General features: G+C 38.2%; 1 protein-coding gene and 1 long non-coding RNA gene across 4 annotated transcripts in view; one reads left to right on the top strand and one right to left on the bottom strand.

Moving 5' to 3' along the window:
• LOC409774 (proteoglycan Cow) overlaps nucleotides 1–23916 on the top strand; it is a 168861-nt gene that overhangs the window by 58334 nt on the left and 86611 nt on the right. The gene's annotated exons all lie outside the window — the stretch shown is intronic.
• The window catches only part of LOC102655821, a 62286-nt gene that overhangs the window by 29204 nt on the left and 9166 nt on the right, over nucleotides 1–23916 (bottom strand). The gene's annotated exons all lie outside the window — the stretch shown is intronic.

The raw sequence follows: 23916 nt of genomic DNA, 5'->3' as shown, positions 1-23916 counted from the left end.
TTAAAAAAAGAATATTTAAAAAACGGAATGTAAAAAGTATTTTGAAAGAATTGTATATAAAATTGAAGTACAGGCGAAGATATTATTATTAATCTCCTTTTCCCTTTACTCGAATGTAAGAAGTGTTTCGAAAGAATCGTAGCATAAAATTGAAGCACAGGCGAAGATATTATTATTAATCTCCCTTTCCCTTTACTCGAAAATATCGTTCGGAAGGTTTCGAAGCACTTCGTCGATCCCCGAAAATCCATCGTTAATTCCAACATGTCGATAACGTTGATTGATTAGCCCAAGCCTCCCCCGAGTTGCCGGGAGTCAATACTGTCCATCAAGCCGCGGCAATATTTCCGTTGAAGACCGTTCCGTGGAAAATTAAAAGGCGTTAATTACCACCCGCGATACACGAAGTACGCGTGTGGGTCCACGGGGGATAAACGCGCGAAAAACATTGAACAACCCTCAAATATTTGCCTGATTTGGGAGTATGTAAGTGAAAAACTTGCAACAACCTCCCTCTCCCTTTTCTCTCTGCCCTCTTTCTCTCTGATATTAATTGAATTCGTTCAAATATTGACCGTGACGATTTACTTTTACGATTGAAACCAACCCTCCTGTCTTTCGGCCCCAAATTAGCGGTTGAACGTTGGATAATGTTTCGATTCGCGCTTGCGCGTTGTGACGATTGAAAAATTGTTAATAATTGTCATTCTTATCATTCCCTCCATCATTATAATTAATTTTAACGTCCTGTAAAATCAATAAAGAATCTCTATAACAAAAGAATCATGGAATAAAAAATTTAATACCTTTACGAAAAGAAAAAATATTAAAAATAATTAACATATCTCGAAATTTTCTCCAATTCACTCATTCTCATAATCCAATTACACTTAGTGATCCCCAAACCTAATTAGAATAATGACTATTACAACAACTATATATCCAGGATCTCCTCTCTGTATCCAATTCTTCCGACGTCTTCGAAAACGTGGCTTCGAAGATGACGAGCCCTTCCTCCCCCTCCCCCTCCTCGGTTAACGAGTCCACGAGCTCGCCAACCATTAAATCCTTCCTCGTTTCCGCGAGGTGACTCGGTAAAACTGACAAAGCGTCATTAAATCCGCACCCTCCCTTGGCTGGGGCCGCGACAAAGCGTAATTGCGCGAACGTTGCCGAGATTCCTTGCTTGTTCCGCGGCTAATGCGGCCGCGTAAATACAGAGAAGGGAGGGAGGGGAAACGATAGGGGAGGGTGGGGTCCGTAACGGTCGGTGCACGGGTATAAAAACGCGAGTTTGCCGCGATCACGGAGCGGTGGGCGAAGAATGGACGAAGGGTGGAGAGGATTTAAGGGTGCGCTCGCGCGGAGGGTGGCTCGAAATTTATTTATTTATTTTTAGGAGAATAGTTTTTTCATTTTCGAATGAACGAAGTTCGAGGAATGTAAATTTTGTTTATTAATCGAGACGATTAAATCGAGAGATTATATGTACAATTGATATAACGAGGTGTGATTATATTAAATTTGTGCATTGAATAATTTAATTATTCATAAAATACGTATAATTATAAATTAGATATTGTATAATCGGAACAATTATAAAGTGATGAAACGAAATTAATTGATCGAACTGCTTCATTGAAATACAGCCTTTAGCCAAATACACTGTGTTATACTATTGAAAGGTAGATTAGAACGTTTCAAAAAATTTCTAGCACAAGATAGATGTCAAAATAAAATAATTTCTTATATTAATATCTAAAAGATGATATTTTTTATCGTGAAAAGTTGAGTGATTTCGAATAACAGTGAAAGTTTTCGAAAAAATATAGAAGAAGATGGTGGTCTCTCACTCTTTTTAACAGACTACTTCTCTACTACTTCTTCTTCCATCGGTTGGGCGAGAACGTGAGGAAGTTGGACCTGGCAATCCATCAGGATCCTGATTTCCGTCGTATTGGCAGGATAGAAATCTTCGTGTCAGGGATTTTCATGTTTTTCACTATCCTTTATATATATATATATATATATATATATATATATTTTTCATTGCTCTACTTCTTTCTCTCGCTTTTCTTTTTACAAATATCTCTTTTTTATCGAAAGGTTTCCTTATTACTCGGCGACGCTCCTCTGTCTTTCGTTTAACTTTCCAATCTTGCCGATAAAACGAGGTCGCGGCGAAGTTGATGCCGTTTCCTCCGATACTTTGTTTAATTGGTTTTCCATTTCTCCCCCGCGAGAGATTCCAAACTATTTCTATTTCTCTTCTCGGAATCTCCTTTCCTTCCTTTTTTTCCAATTCCAAGGAGAATGTCTCCTCCGTGTAATAATAAATCGTCAACCAAGATGTATTACACGGATTGAAAAAAGCAACTTTCAGTTGAATAACATTATTTCTCGAATTGTCTTCTTTTCTTTTTTTTTTTTTACAAAACCTCCTCCGCAATTATCGATCCACCTCCAACATCCACGAAATCCTCCGCCATTGATTCTTACATCCCCTTTCATCCAAAAGCAACGAAAATATCTTCTTCTATTCCCTTTCATTCCCTCTCTCCTCCGCAAACACCTCCACGCAACAACCTCCACCCCCGAAGAATCTGAAAGCCGAAAACTCTCCCCCAGAAAAGGAAATTTCAAAGGAGCCTCGTCTCAAAAATTCGTTTCGATAACCGCGATCGACAAACCCCCGATCGTAGATTATTCCTCCTCCTCCTCCTCCCCTACCCCGATTCTCGAACAAGTTGCCCTCTACTCCAGCAGCCCTCGTCTGAATAAGTTTCGATGCAGTGGCATTGCCGATCCATTATCGGGAAACTCTCCTCTCCTCTCCTCTCCTCTTCTCTTTCGGCGCGCGCGATAAAACCCCGCTTTTTCCACGCGAGGGGAGGGGATATAAGGGTTGCTGGAGCTTTGGCGACGGAACTGGCCCGACGAATTCCACCTCGGCTTTCCTCCTCTCTCTCTCTTTTTCCCTCGCTGACCAACGACCATTTCCAACGTCGGGATTCGATTTGGGGAGGGGGTGGTTGGAATCAGCTTTATAGCCAGCGAGAAAGCGGGTGGCCACCACCTTTGTGCGGCCCCGGGGCTAAAAGTCGAACGGTGTCTTCGTATTTTTCGAACAGATATTACCCGCCGGCTTTCAACAACCCCTTCTGACCGCTTCTCTTTCTCTCTTTCTCTAGAAGGATGAATCCAGGGAGGAGGGGGATGGGATCGGCGGCCGGATAGGGAGTTGAGTGGTTTCTATTGGCCTTGGTGATCGACGGATAGTAGGATCCAGTTTATTTCGTCCTTTTTTTCTTTCTTTCTTTTTTTTTTGAGGGAAGGGTTGTTTGATTGGTGCGGGGATTTGAGTGAATTCGAGTTTGAAAGTATTGTCAAGGGGATGTGTGTGTGTGTGGTGGGTCATTGTACGAGTTAATGCGGATTCTTTCTCGGTTTGAGAATTGGTGGATAGTGATAGGGATTTGGTGAAAGGGAAAATGGAAATTGTGATTGTACACGACACAACTTGATATCTCTTGTTAATCTTTCTCGTTTAACGTTTGTTAATGATGTTTCAACATTTTATTAAAAGTTGTTCCACGAATTTAACATCCTGTACAATTAGAAACGATCAGTTTTCATTTCTTTAACACGTGATTCCTAACAACGTATATAATTCGTGTATAATTTCATTCTCTCGGTTAAAGTGTCGCTCTTTCGTTTCTTTTTTTACACAGAAAAGAAAAAAGGAACAGAGATACCTCCATTCATTATTATAACGGGGAATAAAGAGAGAGGATAAAAATAAAAATAAAAAAATCACGGAACAGATTCATCCACCATAGAGGCGGAGGTGTGTAGTGGTCATAGCGAAGCGTTCATCGACAGTATCGGAAAAGCGTTTATATAAAAATGTCCATCGTGGCGGAGTAAAACGTTGGTGCACGCGGCCACGAGACGAGAAAATGGCGATCGGCCGGAAATTGCTGAAAGAACGTCAGGTCGATTAGCAATTTATTGCCACGGCCACGGCAGGACGGTTGACCTGCAACCCGTGACGCAGAAGAAATATTATTAGCCTTTAGATTTGCGGTCCACGATATTTTTAAAACTCGTATATACGAGTGTCCTTGTTGCAATTCGCTCGTAAAATTCGCCGCGTTAAGGTAAACGAAATTTCCCTGGAAATGATGGTCTACGGAAAGAAAAAAAAAAAAAAGAAGATGTAGTAACGCGATTTTCATATTTACATTTACTTTCCTCCCCTGTTTATTCTTCAAATGTATCTTCTCTAAACTGTCTCACACGCATCTCCTCGATTTTGGCTTTTCGAATTATTTTTTTTTATACACAATGAAAAATTATTTACCTCTTTCTTGGAAAATTTTCAACTAGAGAGTAGATGGAAAAAATTATTTTAAAAATACGACGTAAATAAATCCTTTCCTCGATGCATAAAAATTTTTCATTATATGTAATTTTCTTTATATCCTTTATTCGAAAGATCTGTCATCATCCAATTAAGTATAATACGAAACAGCTCTATCTACGTTCCAAAGAACGAAGAAAATTATTTCCAAGTGTAAGCAAGAAACAAAAAGCCGGTTTCTTCCCTCTCAAAATATCGTACAGCCTCCCTGCATCAACGCGTTTCAGCGTGATTACAGGACCATTTCGAATGATAGAGCGAGATGGCGCGTAGGTTCACAAAAATTGGAACTGCTGGGATTCGGCATATTTTTGAGACGAGATATTTTTTAACGAGATTAACAAGGATCACGCACATTTTGTTTCATTTCATCTCGAAGCGTTTCCTCGAGGAATGGAACAAACGTTGTTCGAGAGAATTCAAAGATTCCGAGAAACGCGTTAACTTGAAATTATTTGAGTTTGATGAATTTTGCACGTGTATAATCACAGAATGATTTATCCATGTCGATATATACGTGTTTTAACGAAAAGTTTTTAAACAGTTTGGTGGAGGAACAGTTATAAGTAGATTTAAATTAAAATTTAATCCTGATTGTATTATTCTAAGGTATAAATAAATACGTATATATCTCGATGATACGGTTAATATCTCGAGCGATTGATTCATTGTGAATGCGGATCCTTCAAAGCGATAATTCGATAATTCTAGGATAACGTTAATCTATCCGTTCATCAAATGGACTTGCAAATTTGGCCGAATTAGAACGTGCTTTAAGTTCTTGTAAACCGACAATTCAATAATTCTACGAATTTCCACGATACCGTTAATTTTCATCGCATTGCGCATTGACCCGAGTTCAACTAAATTGAAAATAATATAATCATTCATGCGAACGCAGCTTTATATCTCGAATTATAAATAATTCCTTCTATTTTTCGTTAAGGATTTCTTCCTTTCTTTTTTATTATTTTTATCTTGTCTAATATTAAAATCGAAATCAGAATCTATAAAGATTCTCTTCAAACAGTTGCCTTGAAATATCTTTGATGTATCGATCGATAGATCCATTCACAAATATTGCTGATGCAATTTTCTTACGTAGCAGTATATAGGCACACGGTGTTTCATGTAAATAAGGTTTAAAGTCCGTTTCCAATAATTGTTGCAGAAAATTTCCAGGAAACGATCGTGGGGAAACACAATTGGCGGTGTCGTAAAATTCTTACGCGCGATGGAAACTCGGCTTAATGAACATCTTAAGCGCGCATGCACTCCAAGTACCTGGAATGTGCTCCCTCGCCATTTATTATTATCTTCCAGAGAAATAAACGGGGGATCAAACTTCTCCATCCTTAAAATTCAATCCTTCCCGAAAGAATTTTTTATTATTCTGGGTTGCTTTCAGGTTTATTCAATCCTCGAGGCGTTTTCGCCAAGATAATTGTAGAATAACACGCAGAGACGAGAACATCAGAAATCGTCATTTGATTACTTTCAACATTCTTTGCAAAAGGAAGTGACTAAGTTTACACTCAACTTATTGTAGAAAGGAAGGATGGAAAAATAATATTTGAGAGATATTGTGTTCCAATATCGTTTCCAATCGATGTAATTTCTTAAGTCGTTTGTTCACGCGGAAGAAGAATTATTATGTGAACAACGTTTACGTTCATAGAACATTCCAGACTCTGATTATTTATTTATCAATGAATTTCACATTGAACGTTATCGAGATTAAAATGATCGAAACAGAAAAGGAAACGTTTACGTTCGTTAATTGCAACGCATTATCTATTCAAAATATCTCTATCGATCGAATAATATCCTATTAAATTTCGAGAAAAAAAAAGAAGAAGAAGAAGAAAGAAAGGAAAACAAAAGAAACTTTAAATTCCAATCACATCCAATTCCAAATATCGAGATCGAACGAGCCGGTAGTTTTCAATCAGCGGTACAATTTCCACGTTACATCAAAAAAAGAACGCACAGGTAAAAGAAAAAAAAGGGGGAGGGGGAGAGCCAGGGGAAAACTAGTCAACGATCGACCTGCACCTCCTCCTCCTCCTCTCAACCTGACGTCGAATCGACCCGGCGAATTTTCTATTTAAAAGCGAATTAGAGATCGAGAGATGATTTACATCGTTTCCCTTTTAACGATCCAGACGGTGTGTCGTCCCTGTATAAACACCCGCCAATCATTATTAGACCGTCCCATGAACGATTCAGTTGATATCGGAATATTAAATGAAGGGGCAGGGCGGTGACGGATAGACAGGGCGTTGCCGGACAAAGGAAGGAAACGTCGGGTATTCGCGAATCTCCCCGTCAGAAATCTTCTCTATCGAGGCAGGGATTGGTGAAAAAAGAAAAGAAAAATTCGAAAGCTCTTTTAGGTTGCCGTTGGAATTTTTGAGCATCCTTCATCCATTCAGCCAAGGTAAATTATCGTTCCATCCTTCTCCTTCCACATCTTTCTCACAATTTTCTTTCTCTCCAATCCTCTCTCTTTCTCAGAGACTGGTTCCCGGTCGTTGTGTTCCTTGCACCATCACTCGAAACGCGCAGCACAGTACTTGCGGCTTTAATCTCGTTAATGCAGGTCCGCGCGGTTCGGCGGTCGTTTCGTTAATTCCTGGCCATTTCAATCGGTCCATCGAGCGAGCCCTCGTTATGCCCGATGCATATACAATGTGTTTTGCTCGGGGTGCATGCAGCACGTTCAATTTCATATTGGGCGGGGGTTCCATCCTCGTCGAACGTGCGTGCTTCGACGAAATGATAAAACTGGTGGGAGGACGGGAAGGTAAAGTTGTTTACACCGAGCGTGATTAATTTGTATTTGTACACACGAGGCAGGTGGATTTGCAATTTCGAATAATTTAAGGGTCGATGTAAGGAAATGTTTAAGGAGGGGATTTTTCCGAATTTTTTCCTGGAAAAAGTTAAGTATTTAAAAATCTCGAAATCTTTATTGTTACATGATAAATTCATCGCTGTTCATAATGAATTCATTTTGACGAGGATTATGTAATTAATGACCGTGAAACGTGTTATTATGTATTTGAATTTAGAGATTAATTTGTAACGAAGCGTTTATTGCAATTCCATTTCGCTCGTATTTCATTTACTATACTCCATATTTTTTATGTATCAGTTAAAAGAAAAAAAAACTTGCTGATAAACTTCGTAACAACAAATATTAACAACAAATTTTAAACTTACTACGATAATAATCGTAAAGGTATTTATTAAAGAATTAAATTAATTTTCAAACCTGATACTGGATTATTATCAATTTAAAAATTTTTGTCTTTTATCCTTAAACTGATATAATAAAAATCCTGATGCGATTCGACTCGTTTCGCTCCTCTTAAAAATCCCACGCTTCCCCGCCCCTCGCGATAAAGAGTTAATCACCAAAGTCAAATATTTCTTTGACACGAAGCGCGTACACAACATACACCGAGTTATCGATAAAGAGTATCGATTTTAGATAATTTCACGGTTTTCGTTGTACGATACAGGCCGATACAGAGGATAAAACGTTTATCTATTCTGCTAATTCGAACGGTAAATCCGCGCTGATCCATCCACCACGATAAGCGGGCCCGTTATCATCCTCGGTATATATTTCGTTATCATCGAGATATCGATTTTCATAATTCTATCTCGTGAAAGCGTAATACGTCGTACAAGGTATTAGGAAATTTCCGCCAACCCACCATCTCGTTGATCAATCAAGCATCAATCGATCCTGGCATTTTTCTTTCGCGATTCCCAATTTATCCTCCTCCTCCTAGAGAGAGAGAGAGAGAGAAAAATTAACGGTTTCGTTAATGCGCTCCCCGATAAATAAAATATTAATCGAGCCGCGAAGCGTTTTCCAATTTATCCGACGCGAAAGAAATAATTAACATAAAGCGGAAATGGTGGTGGAGAAAATCGATCGAGCGGCTCAAGGACCAGTTTTCGGCGCCCCTGCTCTCGTTTTTCGATCAATCGTGCCGTTATTTTCGCAGGTTTTATTCCAGAGTATTTCTCGAGACGTTTCTATCTACGAAATATTTATTTCTTTTGGAATTTATAAGAAGGATATTTTAAAACAGAATATCTTTAATCGATGAATCAGAATTACGAGATGAGAAAAGAATTTATAATTATGGTATAATCTAAAAATTGTATTTATAAATATTTAATTATTGATCATATTTATAATTATTCATAAATAATCATTATTGATCATTTCAATTTTGAAACGACGAAAAATTAGAGAGAGAGTCTGTACTTCAAAATCAATCCTCTCATTTGGAAATTATTAGCGAACAGAGTGAATTGCATCATCGCTTCATCAATCGATTCATTTGACTATTAATAAGTTATCAACTTTTTTTTTTCCTTTTTTAATCGAGAAAAAGTTTATTTACGATCCTTTCCATTATATCGAATTACTCAATCAACACGACAATCCTATTAACAATTACAGTGTAATGAAATTTCAATCTAAATGCAATATATAACAATTGGAAAGCACGATTTCAATTTCCCTTTAAGGTTCGATTGAAATTACGTGTTATTATATTCAATGAAAATATAATGACCTACCAATAATTTTTATCTTTTATAAAATTTAACCTTTTTATACTTTGTTGTATACTTCTTTAAGAGACCTCTTTAATTGGTAGCAATTTATAACACGATTCTTTCTCTTCTCAATAATCTGCCAATATTAAATAAATCTTACAAATCGAGATTTCTTAAATCTCGAGCTTGATAAATTTTGACCAAAAAAATTTTCATAATTAAAAGAATCGATTAAAAGCATTCGTCAAGCCTCTCTGAAAAAACATTTCAGAGAGCGTTTGGTTCGAAATCCATTCTGATTCCAATTACCAATCCCAGAATAGATAATCCAAGGGACCGGTTCTGGAGAACTGATCAACGATTCCTCGCGTAACCACGACACAAATTGCGGTCTCGTTCAATGGAGCGGCCAAAGTGTTTTAAGGAGACGTGAGCAAATAGCTTTTCGACCTGGCGTGTCTCATTATTTACCAAAACACGGGCGTGATAAGAGACGAGAGAGGAAGAGGGAGAAAGGGAAGTCGACTCGGCTCAAGACAAGGACGAGAACAACGTCGAATCGGATTTAACTCCGTGTTCTCCGTTCTCCTCTTTTCCACTCCCTCCCCCTTCTCCCTCAGACATATATCTTTGCCTCGTCTCTGCCTCGAAGGTAAGAGGCCAGGTAAGAGGAGATAGAGCCAAGGGACGATTACTCGGCGAGGCCTCCCCTCCACCATCCCATCCTTCACGAAATTCTCTTCGTCTAAATTGTGGACCCCTCAGGGACGTCTATATCCTCTCTCTAACCTGCTCCTTCATAATTGAGCTTCGTCTCTCTACCATTTTCGTTCCTCCCACTCTTTCCTTTGACGAGTTCAAAAAAACTGTCTTGGTGGAGATTCTTAAATTGATTATCGAATAGGTTTTTTTTTAATTTGTACGTTGATATTTCGTTTGAGAGAGATTGTCTTTTGAAAGAGAGTCGAAGATTCTTGGATAGAGTTTGATAGAGCAGAGGAGGATATTTCAGAATATTATTAAAAATAGATATTATTAGGATTCCGTGATTCTATTAAAATTGATAGAATCCCCATAGAGTTATTCCATTAGATGAATCTTTATTCGATGTGGACATTGAAAGATTTCCACCCGATCCCGGGAGAGGTGTCTTGTAACTTGAATCATGCAGAATTTTTCTAATTAAATTATCCTTCTGTACCATCGACTTTCCAACTCTTCTATATTCCTCGTTCAATCTCTCTTTTATTATTGTCCACGAAAGTATATCAGGAAATATTTTCATAAAATATTCGGATCGAATTTCCATTTCTAAAGTAATCGTTCCATCCCATCCATGGCCGATTTCCAAGTAGAAACATTTATCTCCTTCCTCTCTCCTTTCCCTCCTCTCCCCCTTTGTTTAACTTTCCATCCCTTCGAACGTCTGGTTTCGTGTTTTCTCCCAAGATTCGGTTCGAATCGGTTCGAAAAATCGGGAATCGACGATATTTTTTCTTTCTTTCTTTCTTTTTTTCCCCTTCGAATCGCGATTCGTTTCGCGCCCCATTCTGTCTAATTACCGACTGCCGGTAACTCGAGTGGATGCCACGGGGGATTTTCGTCGCGAAAAAACACTCGAGACGCGCGCACACTCGTTTCCGGGTCGTGGAAGATTATGAATATATCCGGCCGACCTCCCTTTCGTTGCTTTCTATTTTCCACCCGTGGGAAACCCGATGCCTTCGTTTGCTCGCCTAATGGCGTGTCCCACATCTCCAACACTCTGTCGTCTCTCGAACGAAATGAAAAATGATAGGGCCCAGTTTGTTGTCTCTCGATAGAGTGGAACAGAGTGACGTTTGACGAAAAAACAGGTTGCCTCGATGTTGTTTGGCCAGGATGATTGAATTTTCTGATGGACGTTTTCTTTTTCCTTTCTTTTTTTGGACATATTTCACCAATATTTTACTTGTCACAGGGAACTTTGTCCAAGCAGTTTCTATTCCAGCTCGAATATTGCTCAAAGCGTTTCTCTTAAGCTTAAAATTTCCATCTTCCAACGATCTTAAATTCAACGAATCTAGCTATTCGAACGAAAGAATCAATTATTATTTTCAAATATCGAGAAAAACGATACGAAAGAATTGTATTACTTAATCCATCGAGAAATCTCAATAACCAGAAGAATAATCGAAAGGAATCACTGAAAACCAACCAAAAATTGTAAGAAACTTCGTACAATCTTGGAACGTGAAAAGTGCATACAAAGATCCTCCGGATCCGCAATAATCGTATTCCTTAACAAGTACGAATCGTCGTCAAAAAGAAGGAAGGAGAATTCGAGTCCGGATCCGTTTCACAGCCGAATTGTTCGTCTAATAGCGGTATCCTTTTCCACCATACGTTCCTGGAGGAACGAAGAGGGAGGAGGATGCAAGTCTTCGGATGGAACTCGTTATCATCCTCATTCCCGTCGTCGGGAATGCTTCTTATCTGGTTGGCCCTCCCGTTTCGAACCTCTTTCCCCGTTTGTTCCGGTAATAGCTGGCCCCCCCACGAATGCTACTTGGCCGTGTCCCACTTGCTCTCCCCTGTTTTTCACGGAGCAAAACGTAATTCCGTGGCTGGAGTCCCCGGTTTTTCTCTCGCGCGTTTAAAGCACGCCAATCGGAGATGTCGTTTCGACGAATTTCCGGTTGCAAAGAATAAGTTAATTGTTTGCATCCTTCATGCTCCTACTTCTCAGCTCAAATTTGCGCTTGGAAATTGTTTGCACGTGCCTCGTATCTTGCTATACATATATAACGTTGTTAATTAGTTTAATGGTGGATAAAGTTGATTTTGTACTTATTGAATTTGTTTTATCTTAGTATATGGTAATATATGTGGTTTTTAAAATAGTATTACTTTTTTTTGGAATTGAAAATATTTTCTCTTTGAATCTTGATATTCATAAATAATTTTTAATACGAGGGGATGGAAAACTTGTGAATTTAATATTTGGATATTTGTCTTCTCCTCAGATAATTATTAATCATCTTACTTGTTCTTCTCATTTACGTATTTTTCGAAAACCTCGAGAATCGAGGGACTTCCTGTCTTCATCCTGCTAAAAATAGAGACAGAAAAATTCGTCGATTTCGAGTTTTCCGAGATCGAGCCAATTAAACAAGGATTGTTGGTTCTTCGTTGGTGCTCGATTAGTGAAATTGCTTCTGGGCGTGTAAAGTGTTCTCGGAGAGAAGCGTTAACTGTTTTGGCGATTTAGGGAAGCGTCTCAGGGGGGATGATCGACGGGTGGGGATTAATTTAGCATCGAGAAGCTGAGGAGGAGAGATCGGTGAAAATCCTTCGCTCGAACGTTCCTTCCTCCTAGACACGATATTAATTAACGAGACTTTGTGCTCGATACCACATTGTTATAGCAATCAAGGGACAAATTGTATAAATTGCACAAGGAAACTTTGCTCCACGCGAATTCAATGGGCGTAATAAGGACAGGGTTGTCGAGGGAAACAGTTTAATTTTCCGCTAATTATTTTTATTCTCTCTATTCCTCTTTGTTTAACTCGTTTCAATTCAACGCTTTATATTCAATTCTTAGAGTTGCAAGATAAAATTCTACAATTCCTGGACGTCTTCCAGTTCCAATCCCCTCTTATCAAATATTGGCCAGAGGATGATGGGAATAGAAAGTTTGCCAGGCAAACTTTAGCAACTCTGTTGTTGACACAACGGTAGAATTTTTGGAAATTACGCGCGAGGACGCATTGTCGATGATTAACAAATTGTTGTTAAACGGAAAATGGGTTTAATTCTTTTCGAAATCACCGTTCGTTCGATAACAGTGTTTATTAATCATTCATATTTCTTCTCGTGGCTTGTTCCATGGCCGTAAATCCGCGCAATAAAATGTCGCGACGCCATCATTTGTTACCAGAGGCGTCGCGTTGCCCCGGCGATCTCAACCATCGATGCCCTTTCCCACGTTTCAACTAGTCGGTTTATTGTTAATTTCGCGTTTCCACCTCGTGGATCTCCAACGATCTACACGCAGAACGAGGTCGTAAAATGTCGGCGGGCAAACATTCGAACATTCCTTCCTCGAGAAGGCGAAATCTGGCGGTTGTTGGTCGATTCAAGGTCGCTCTACAGACTTATTAAATTTTAGCGAGAATTCAGAGAAGTTGGAGAAGAAATTGAGTTTCAAGGATGGCGGCTCTCGATAATGAAGAAACTTTCAAGACTCGAGGATTGGGTAATATTGTGTTGGAATAAATATTAGTATTCTGTAATTTTTTTTTTCTATTATTTAAAAAAAAGTTTCGCTGCTTACAAAACGAAGGAGTTGGAACGAATATGCGTTCCAATTTTTCAGAAAGGATTTTACAAATTTTCCTCTCTGCAAATATTTTCATACAATATTTTATATCTTCTTGAATAAGTAATTCTCAAAATTTGTTTGTACATTTAAATTTCAATTCAATAACAAGATACACTTCACATTTTTTTTTTACTTCTGAAACTTTTAAAACGTTTATGGTAAAAATAATTATTTTACCATTTTATTTACAAATTTCCAGAAATTCCTCCACTTATTAAACCATTAGAAGTAGATAGCACGGCAAATGGCGCGAAAATATTCGACTTGGCATAAGAAATCTCTCAGCTGCACAGTTTTCACCGGCACTTCGCTAAGGATATCGTCGCAAAATCTTTCCCCCCATTCAACCGCAATTCCGTACCTCCCCAATTACAAATCCATTTAAACCATTCGTCCTTGCTCGCTCGGAAGAAGCTTAAAATTTAATTCTCTTCCGTTCCCATCCCCCGATATCCACACAGCTATTTCTCGAAACGATATATATATATTCTCTGCGAATCAAAAGGTTTCGTCGTTCATCGTCTTCTCCTCGATCGATGGTTAAACCGATTCGTTGCTATACTTTTTATTTATTTATTTTTTATAATTTCTTCATAGAGAAAAACGAGGAGGGATGTTAGAGGTGCGAGTAGCACTTTGTTGAGAGTTTTTGTTGTTGAGAAGCAAGGAATCTGCAATCTGCGAGGAGCGTTTAAATTTCATTCACGTTGTTCGTTGGTCGCAAGACAAGATCGAGTCCCTTTGATTACTCCTGGGAATTCCGTGGATTTCCGATTTCTCTCTCTCTTTCTTCTATTTTTAATTCATTATATGCGGTACGTTCTGACGTTACGCGAGTCACGGGATTCCATTTGTAAGGAAATTGGGACCAGCGTGTCAAAGCGAAAATAACGATACGCTTCTTCCATTTTTTTCCCTTCGTTCCTTCTTTCTTCTTCTTCTTTTTTTTTTTATACGTGACAATTAGCTCTTTTGAAAGGGATAAATAATTAAATTGTCATCGAGAATGTATTGAAAAATATTTGTGAAATGATTTGAAATTTGAAATACCGTCTTGGGATTGATTATGTATTATTCTATTGAGAAAAGATGCTTAAACAATCGAGAAAGAGAACAAAAATATATCGAAGAATTTCGAAAAAGAGTACTTACAAATGTGATAAAAAAAAGGAATAATCTGCGTGAATCAAACCGAATCAACTTCTTCTTCCATGGGAGAGGAGGGATAGTTTATCCTCCATTTATCTTAACTTTTTTCTTTTGCCAAGCCCAGCGCAAGCGTCGAACGAAAAAGGAGCAAGAGTCTCGACAATGGAGTATATCAAAAAAAAAGAGAAAGAGAAAGAGAAAGAAGAAAAATGGCGCGCAACCAACGCGCGATTATTCCTTTCGTTTTATCGCATCTTCGAGCTGGCCCTCCATTGTTGCTGTCGCACCGCGCACTTCCTCCCCCGCTTATCGGACGCCGCTTTATCCTCCCGTTATATCGCGGCTCCCGCAGAATTGCTACACTTTAAATCTCAGTCTTGTACTTATAAGCGGTCTTATCGTCAAGGGTTGGTTGTGCGCCCTACGTATTTCATTCATATTTCATATTGTGTCTCGCGCACGAATAACTCGCCAAGATTTGGTCGAAGCTTGTTTCGAAGCAAGGAAAACTCGGAGAAGGGGGGGGGGGGGAATTCCAACGATATCTATCGTAGCCGCGCATATATCGCTTTTCCACGCGAACGAATAAATTAACAAAGCGGTGTAGAAAAGACTGTGCAAGTGGTTCAAAAGTGGTTCCAAGAAGTCGATAATAATTCCGCGATGGAGATAAAGCTTTGTTTTTTTTTTTTTTTTTGCTCGAGATTACAGGGTTGATCTTGGAGATGTAGTGTTCTATGCAAATTTTTGTTCGAGGATTTTCGAGAACGAGGAACTACAGCGGATTGAAAAATTTAAAAAGATTAATATTGCAATAACAGTTGATATGTATGTATATAGTTGTATTTGACAGTTTTTTATTTTTTAACGAAATATTAATAAACGATTTTTTTAGTGAAAGTTTTATGTATAATGAATTATAACACGTATTATAAATTTTATTTTTTCCAGGGGAATATTATTTTAAACGCGACAATAGAACGTAAAGTAAAATTTTATATTAAATAATAATTCAGAATTTATCGCTCTGTTGTAAAAAATAAAAAATAAATAAAATTTAAAATATGAAATAACGCTGAAACTTTTAAAGGTCGATCCCACCACCCCTTCAATTCCCATCAACAAAAAAATTGCTTTATGTATATATAACCCATTATGTTCCACGTATATGTAAACTTTCATTCAAATCAGAATTTTAGATGAATTTCCCCCGTAATGAGAATCAAAAATTTTCACGTTTGCAATCTACATTCCAATCTACATCTCTTATTTTATGAATGATATTTAAAATAGCAATTTTTTGTTTCATGCAAAATTAGTTTTTCCTTTCTTTTTTTATTTCTAACTTTCTCTTCAGTTTCTAGTTATTAAAAATGTTGCGAGGATGGAAGAGAAATCTTTGTGTGGATGGAAACACTGTTCGAGATTGAAAAATGTTGAAAAGTTTTGCGAAGAAAAGAAGGGACTCGGAATATGAAAGCAGTGTGCAGTTGAAAATGCTTCAGTAGTAGTTACTCCATCGATTTTCCACGGAAAAATTTCCATCCATATATATATCGTGACGAAATCATATAATTTAATATTGTAAATTAAAACTGATAGATTCGTTTCATCTATCTTACGTTTCTTCGAAATGTTTCGTTGTTTCGTGAAAATGTTCTTTTCGTCAGAAATTACGTCGAAAATGAAAGCAACTTGGTGAAAAACTTGTGTGAAAAAAATGTTAGCTGTTGAACCCCCGCAGTCGGATTACGCGAGGGTGTCGCCTATTAACTCCGTTTTCCTTTGCATATTTCTCGGAGGAAATTCCCCGAGAAATATTGAAATGCTCCAAGTCAACGTTAACCAAGACTACCACTTGAACGTTTAAGCTTAAACCATCCTCTTCTCTTAATCCTTCTATTAACCAAAATTAATCCATTGATTCGTTCTCAAAATCGATCATTCATCCCCCGCACGAATATCTAAAAGAAGTCGAGAAATTAAAATTTACTCGTCGAAACGAACCATATTTGTAAAAAGAGCTTGCAGGAAGCAACGTGGTTAAATGTTGGCCAACAGATGACGAAACGGTACGCGGCAATTTTCCCTCGTGTCATCTCGTGTTGCCCAAAGTCGAGTGGACAAAATCGAGATCGGGGACAATCCTATTACGGGGACAGTAACTGTCGCGAATTGGATGTTTCGATTGACAATGGATGGCAAGGTTCAAAGGTCTATTCACTCCGTAGTTTGAGTATCGAGTATCCCAATAAGGCGAGGACAGAGGACCCGCCCGCCCGCCTCCCCCCTGGAAACCCTTTCCAAGCGTTAACCGCGTCAGAATTCACCCTTCAGGATCAGCAACTACGACACGAACCCACGGCTGGAACATGGATGGACGTAAGCGTAAATGGCTTTGCAGCAACACCTGTGTGCCTGAGCAAAGCGAAGGGAAGGGTGGGGGTGGATGCAGATGTTGGATTTACGTTTGCCTACGACACTGGTTTATTGCCGAATCATCTGTTTCGGTTCAAAGAGGAAAAAGGGTCTCGCACGATGATCAAACGAGGCCTGTAAACGAGTTGGAAATCTTGGAAGGGGAGACTTGGACGATGAGATGGTTGGGGATTTTAGGATGGGGGAGATAGAATTTTGATCCTGCCTCCTTGTGATCGACTTGCAATTATTTTTGTAAAGAAAAATTATCCAAATTGGTTAAAATAATAATAGGGGAAAATTCCTCGGTGAATCCTTTAAAATTTCCCTAGAAATTCACTATTATCATTTACATTACAAAAATTAATAGACACGGATGAATTTTATATTAAGATTCGAAACTTTACCTTATTTCGAGTTTTAAATAATTCACGAGAAAAAGAAAACGCAAAATGGCAGCCATTTCGCGACGTGCCTCTTAATAAAGGGTAAATCCGCTTTTCGAATGTAAATTACAAATTGCTACGTTCTCGACAATCGACCCTTGCCTCGTTCACCACGACATTATAATCCTGAGGGTTGTTGTCTCGACGATGTCGAACGTTCTCCGCTAGGGAATTTCGTTCCGTATCTCGCTATTAGTAAATTCCTAGGGCTTCGATGCACCAGGAATTTAATCGGAATTTCATGAAACGTTGTTTTTTCTCGAAAACTTGTTCGCCAAGTTTATTTACGGAAGATTATTGTAGATCGGATGTTGAATATCTTGAGAATATTGTTGTTAGATCCGTGTTTCCTCTTTTCTTTTCGATAAATGCGATCCAATTTGGGGAAAGATTTTAGAAAGTTTAGAAAATGCGATTATTGATGTTTTACTTGTCTCTCTATGTAATTTTATATGGTAAAATTCGATTTCAATCAGGATGCTTTTGATGTAATCGTATATTTTATTAAAAATCTTGAAAATTTTCGGTGAAGAATTATCATTAATCATAAGAATACAATTTTCAATTATACTCTTATTCTGTAGAATGACTGGCTTTAAATATATTGTGATGCAGGCATCGGTTCAAGTAATGGGTTTAAGCGCTTCGCGAACAATCGTGAACAAAAATATTCTGCAATGTGTAAAATATTTCATCCATGCCTCCTCACGTAAACTACATCAATCTTCTCGTAATCTCAGTCCATTACAAAACGTTCAATTCAACGATTAAAACATCCTTTCGTTATTTCTATTTTCTTTCGTCCTGAATTGTCTCAAACCCATCACTTGAATCGATTCCTTGCATCGCAATATATTCCAATTTTTATAAACGTTTAACAAACTTTCAAGAAATCGTACTATACATATTATAGCTTGACAATGAATCAGGAACAGATTCGTCTTTAATTTTCATCCAATCAATTTTACGTCATTGCACCACTTTCTCGTTTCATAGGCAAGACGAGTCACGGGATCCAATAAACCGCGTATCTCTCTCTTTTCTGCTCTTACAGATCTGAAAATCGCCTTTCAAATTCTCACCAGGGCAGCAAAACTGCGCCCCTTTCTGCGCTTCTTTTCCTATCGGGTTTATTACGCCACCTTGAATTCTTTATGCTCGATTTATCGCCCCTCTCATATCCATCTATACACCGAGTCTCTCTCTCTTTCCTTTTTCCCGTCGAAAATTCCGCCCTTTTCATCGGTTCCGATTGATATTCAATACGGATGGGCTCTGTGGAAAAAATTGTGTCACCGATTTTTAGTGTTCCTCTGCGCTTTGAAAAAGAAAGAAAAAAATATATATATATAAATCGGACGCGTATTCGTTCCGAGAGATCGTCGTATATAAACGCGTTTCGTTTCGAAAAGAAAATTTTATTAATCCGTGAAAGTTGATCCGGTTCCTTTTTTAAAAATATTGAACATGGATCTTTATTCTCTTCGAAATTTTCTACTTGAACTTGAATTTTCCATACAATTATCCTCCATTCGATTTAAACAAAATATTCGATCTAATCCCATACTCGAACACGAAATCCTGAAATCATATTTTTCTATCAGTTTGACTTAAAAAACATTCCCTAAAACGGAACCAACAAAGAAATTTCTCTCTCTCCCCGCGAAACTTCCTCCCAAATCCAAAACAATCCCCTAATCCCACACTCGAAAACCAATTTCCAAAAAACCTTCCCTTCACACTTGATCCCCCTTCTCCCGAGTTTATCTCTCTCGATCCGACAAGAAATCGGTCGACAAGACTTTCTTCGATCGAGGAGAAAAGCGTTCGATCGAGGAAGGGTTGGATCGATGGGAAGGGAAGCGTGGTGTTTTCAATGGAATAAATCGATTCCGCGGCGCGCAATTTCGTGGTCCTCCCACGAAATACCGTGTGTGGCCCACGGAAAAGAGAAAGAGCAGATACAGAGATTCGAAAATGGTGGTGGAAGGAGGCCATTTCCATTTGGCGGAGTGCAATCGACACGGAAAAGCGGCTCGCCGAGGCTTCCCCATTTCCGGATGAGTTTAGTCCGACACGGAGCGGGGGTGGAGGCGGAGGCGGCGGCCATCGAGAATTGATTTGTCCAGGGGAAAAACACAGAGATTGTTGGCGACCACACCGTCGCGATTCATCGAATCGAGATCGACACGTGGCCTTCCATTTTCCTCCTGGGATGGAAGATTTTCTTTTTTCCTGTAAAAATACATCTTCGAGATGTGTATATATAATAGAATAAATAATTTTGTTCAAATTTTTGAAGATATATTAATAAACTTGATCTTGGACGAAGGGAGTTAATCCTTATCGGTGAAATTTCAGCCTTCTAAAAATCCATGAGTTGAGAAGGAGTTTATCGGCATCGTTATAAACGTGGCCGTTTAAAAATGAATCGAGGGAGGGAGGGGTTAAATTCATCCACCCCCGATCGTTGATCGTCGCCCCTCTTTGTTTCTCCTTTCCACGGCCGGGCATATTTTCCAGAGTTATTGCAACGCCGGTAAATATGACGATAAGCTTATCGAAGTTTTCCGCCGGACCGTGAATTTCCCGTCGAATTTATATCCGGACGTATTCGTTAACGTATCTCGCGATAAATATTTATTTATAGAGCGTTTCGGCTACAGCGTTTCCAGCCTCGATAACAAAAACCTTTCAACAGGGAGGACAAACGAGTTATTTAGAGGAAGAAGAAGAAGGGGAAAAAAAGGAAATAATAAACACGAGCAAATGTTCCCTATATCAATTGAATTTTCGTCCAGGATTTATTCTCGCCTTCTTCCCTCTCTTCGTCTCATTCATTCGTTTATCGTTGATTTGAACATTTGACGGAGGTCTCAATCGCGATTTCGTTCGAAAAGTTGATTTTAATGTATTTGATGATGCACGGTTTCGTGAATTTTCGAAAAGAAAAGTGCTTTTCATATATCTGATTATTTCTTTTATTATACAATTTGCACGTCTTCTTTTTTTTTGAATATAAAACGAATTTTTTTCAATTTACATGTTGATTAATGAGATTGCAAATTGATAGGATAAATAAATATAATAAGGAAGAGAATAAAAGTTTTAATTGTAAAATTTCACGTCGAAATTCCCTTTCAGTTTCTTCCAATTTCTTAATCGATATTCATCCACTTTTTTAAAATCCAAAAATAATTTGATTTCTAAAATTCAAAAATCTTTCATTCGATTAATCAATCAATCAATGAACGATATCCTTTGAATTAATCTCTAATCGAACTTTGATTAACGTTATAAACGTCATTTATTCCTTATTTAAGAATTCGATCGTTCCGTTTCGAATCTGACATGAAGAACACTTTCCTTTCATACTTTCGATATTATTAAATTTCGTGTATAATATATAATATCCCTGCAAAACTCACGTTCACCAATTGATACTTGATCGATTCCTTTTTAAAATGGATTTCAAATCTCCGATCTGAAAGTTAATCGAACGAGAGAGAAAGAGAGAGATAAAATGGGATCGGTAGAGAAACAGAGGGAGACGAATAGTGTTTACGATGGATTAATATGGAGAAAAACGCGGATCGTTAACCGCGTCGAAGATAAACGTTTCACGTTTGGAAAATCCTGGGAAAAAAGAGAAACGCGACTAGATTGTTTGTCAGCCTTTTCCTTCCATCCTCGATGCTTTTTCCTTTCTTTTCTTTCTTTTTTTACACGTGTTGTGTAATTCCGCGTCAATGCGGTGTAATTTGAAAACGACAAGGAAGAGAGAAAGATGCAAACACGGAGAAAGGAATTGAATTCCCGTTGAATTATTTTGCAACGGGAACAAGCAGCCGTTTGTCCCGTTTCCAACTACCGATTTTTAAGAGTTTCTTTCTTCTTTCTCTCTCTCTCTCCCTTCCCCGTTCCATTGTTCCATTGCGATTAACGTGAAATTTAAGGGGACGTGAAAGGAATCGAATAAATTCTCGTTTTTCATTCATTGTTGTTCACTCGCTCGATAAATAAATCGAATTATTCTTCGATTTCTATTTTTATTATATCGATATTTGATCAGTTCTTTCCCCAATTTGATCCTTGTGAGAACTAATCTGCAAACGAATAAATTATATTCGTAAAATATTTCGCGTTACTTTTTACTACGAAGAAAAATTCAAATTTTCCTTACGCGTCTCGTTTTATTACTCCATCCAATCGTTCCAGAGATACTACTATTTCGAATTATTACTCCACGTTTCTTTTCATCAGAGCATCGTCCACTGATCCACTAGCTTTCCGAGGGGGTTAATAAAGACGCGGATTAAACGGACCTAAAATCAGAAAATGCAAGCTTCCAACAAGGCAAACGTTTCTCGCGAATAAACTCGCGCAAAACAAAAATATGCGCACACCGCGTGTTACCGCGGTGCAAATAGTACGTGTTTCGCGTTGAAAGGGGGGGGAGGGGGAGGCGGAAGCGGCGAAGAAGCGATGCCGGAAACTCCCTTTTCCACGCGGCGACGTAATGCAAAAGTTTGACAGGAGGCGAGAACTCGCCTCGTTATACGTCCCAACTATCCCTCTAATCCGATTAATCCGAGGAGAGACAGAGAAACGGGCGAGCCGGTACACGGTTTGCATACGTCTGCATCCTGTATGCATAATGCAGGAGAGGAAGAAAGAGGCGTCGATTCATCGTCGAGCAACCGAATCGGATTTCATTCCAGCCTATTATTTCCTTTACTCGATGCGCATCCATCGAGTGTCATTTCTCTGTCTTTATTTTCTCTCCACGATGTTTTGTTAGTGATCAATTTTTTCTTTTCCCCTTTTCAGTTCCGTCAAGATGTGCGTGTATATATTTTTATATTCATTTCGAATGTTTAATAAATGTTAGTATCTCAATTTTTCGAGATTTTTAATCTTAGAGTATCTCGAGGTACTCGAAACCGTCAGCTTTATTGTTGACCCAGATCACCGAAGCGTTGCCAGATGGAATGGTTGAGCACGATCACTGATTTCCACCGCGCGGAGAGTTACATAATATTACAGGTATTTCGTGTATCTATATATGTATATAATAAATCTCTCGCGCTGTTCGTTCTAGCTGCCTTAATGCGTCGTCGTTGTATTTTCAATCACATATTCTTCGTATATAAACACATATAGAGGGGATTAAAATGAAAATCTTTCGACTAAGAATATAGAATATTAGATTATTTTTTTTAATAAACTCTTGTTCAAAAATTAATTTCTCGAAGATAAGGAGAGTCTATTGAATTGGAAATTTGAATAATCTGGATGATACACGTTTCCAAATACCATTCCTTTAAAGATCTAAAATTTCTCTCTCGCGTAGGAAAAATAATCAGCAGCTCCGTCAATCCTGAAACCTTCGATCCATCAAAAGGAATCAGCAAGAGGAGGGAAAAACCTACACGAAGCTTCTTCAACGAGCAAACCTTTCGATAGAACGAAACAAAATTTCCCTTATCAATCATCCATCCCTCCTTTTTTAAAACACGAGAATTATTACATACACCACGAAAGTGTAACTGAAAGATTAAGATTATCGTATAATAAAATTACTTTATTTGAAACGCTCGATACAGCATCTTCGTATAATCTCGGATTATAATTAATCTTAACTCGAGCGATAACTTCGAATAATAAATTACCCGTCGAGATAAACTCTTATCCTTTTATTTCAACATTTAAAAAAAAAAATGTTTCCCTCGCCTCTGAATCCTCCAAGCTCGACGGATCTTCGATGCATTTTCCGGGATATGTAACGTACGTTTCGTCGAAATGCATATCCGGCCGGGTTGCTCGCGCACAGGCGCAAAAATATTCGCTTACGTCCGTCAGAGGTGCGCGATATGGAAAATCTGCGATGACAGATCCGAGTTTACTCGTTACGATTTCACATGTGTGCACATGTGCTTTGATACAGAGTGATCGATAATTTTTCCTTTTTTTTTTATCTCTCTCTCTTCCTTTTTCATCCTTTTTCGTCCCTTTTACACGCGAGATTTTAGTAGGACAATTTTCGGGGGAATTGGAGCAAGTATAATATAGTTTTCAGGTCTTGGTGAATGTTTTACGAAGATTCGCGAGGGAAGCTAAATATCGAGAGGATGATGAAGTTTGCTCGTTTGCGGCTTGGATAACGGAGTCTTTGGAAAGTGGGATAGGGATGTGTGTTTGCGGGCATCGTTAGGGGTTCGCTCTAGGTATGAATCGTGTAATGTTGATGAGAGAAGCTGTGATCTCCCTTGCTTCCTATCGAATTAAGTTTCCCAACTTTTGAAATGTCGTTCTTTTTTTTTTATCTCCTTCTCTTATCAAATTCTTTCGATGATAATTATTTTAATATTATAAAATGATAAAAAAAGCTTGATCGATTTTTTTATACGTTGCATCGATCAATTTTTATCACGTGATTAAGAAAAATAGTTTTAGTTTATTCTTTTTCTTTTTTTCTTGAAGACACTACTTTTCTTTCCTAGCTTGGAATTGTACGTTGGAATAAGAAA

Source organism: Apis mellifera, linkage group LG4 (assembly GCF_003254395.2).
Source record: "Apis mellifera strain DH4 linkage group LG4, Amel_HAv3.1, whole genome shotgun sequence".
NCBI classification, from domain to species: Eukaryota; Metazoa; Arthropoda; class Insecta; order Hymenoptera; family Apidae; genus Apis; species Apis mellifera.
The sequence above is the reverse complement of the archived record's forward strand: the minus strand, read 5'-3'. Positions and strand labels throughout refer to the sequence as shown.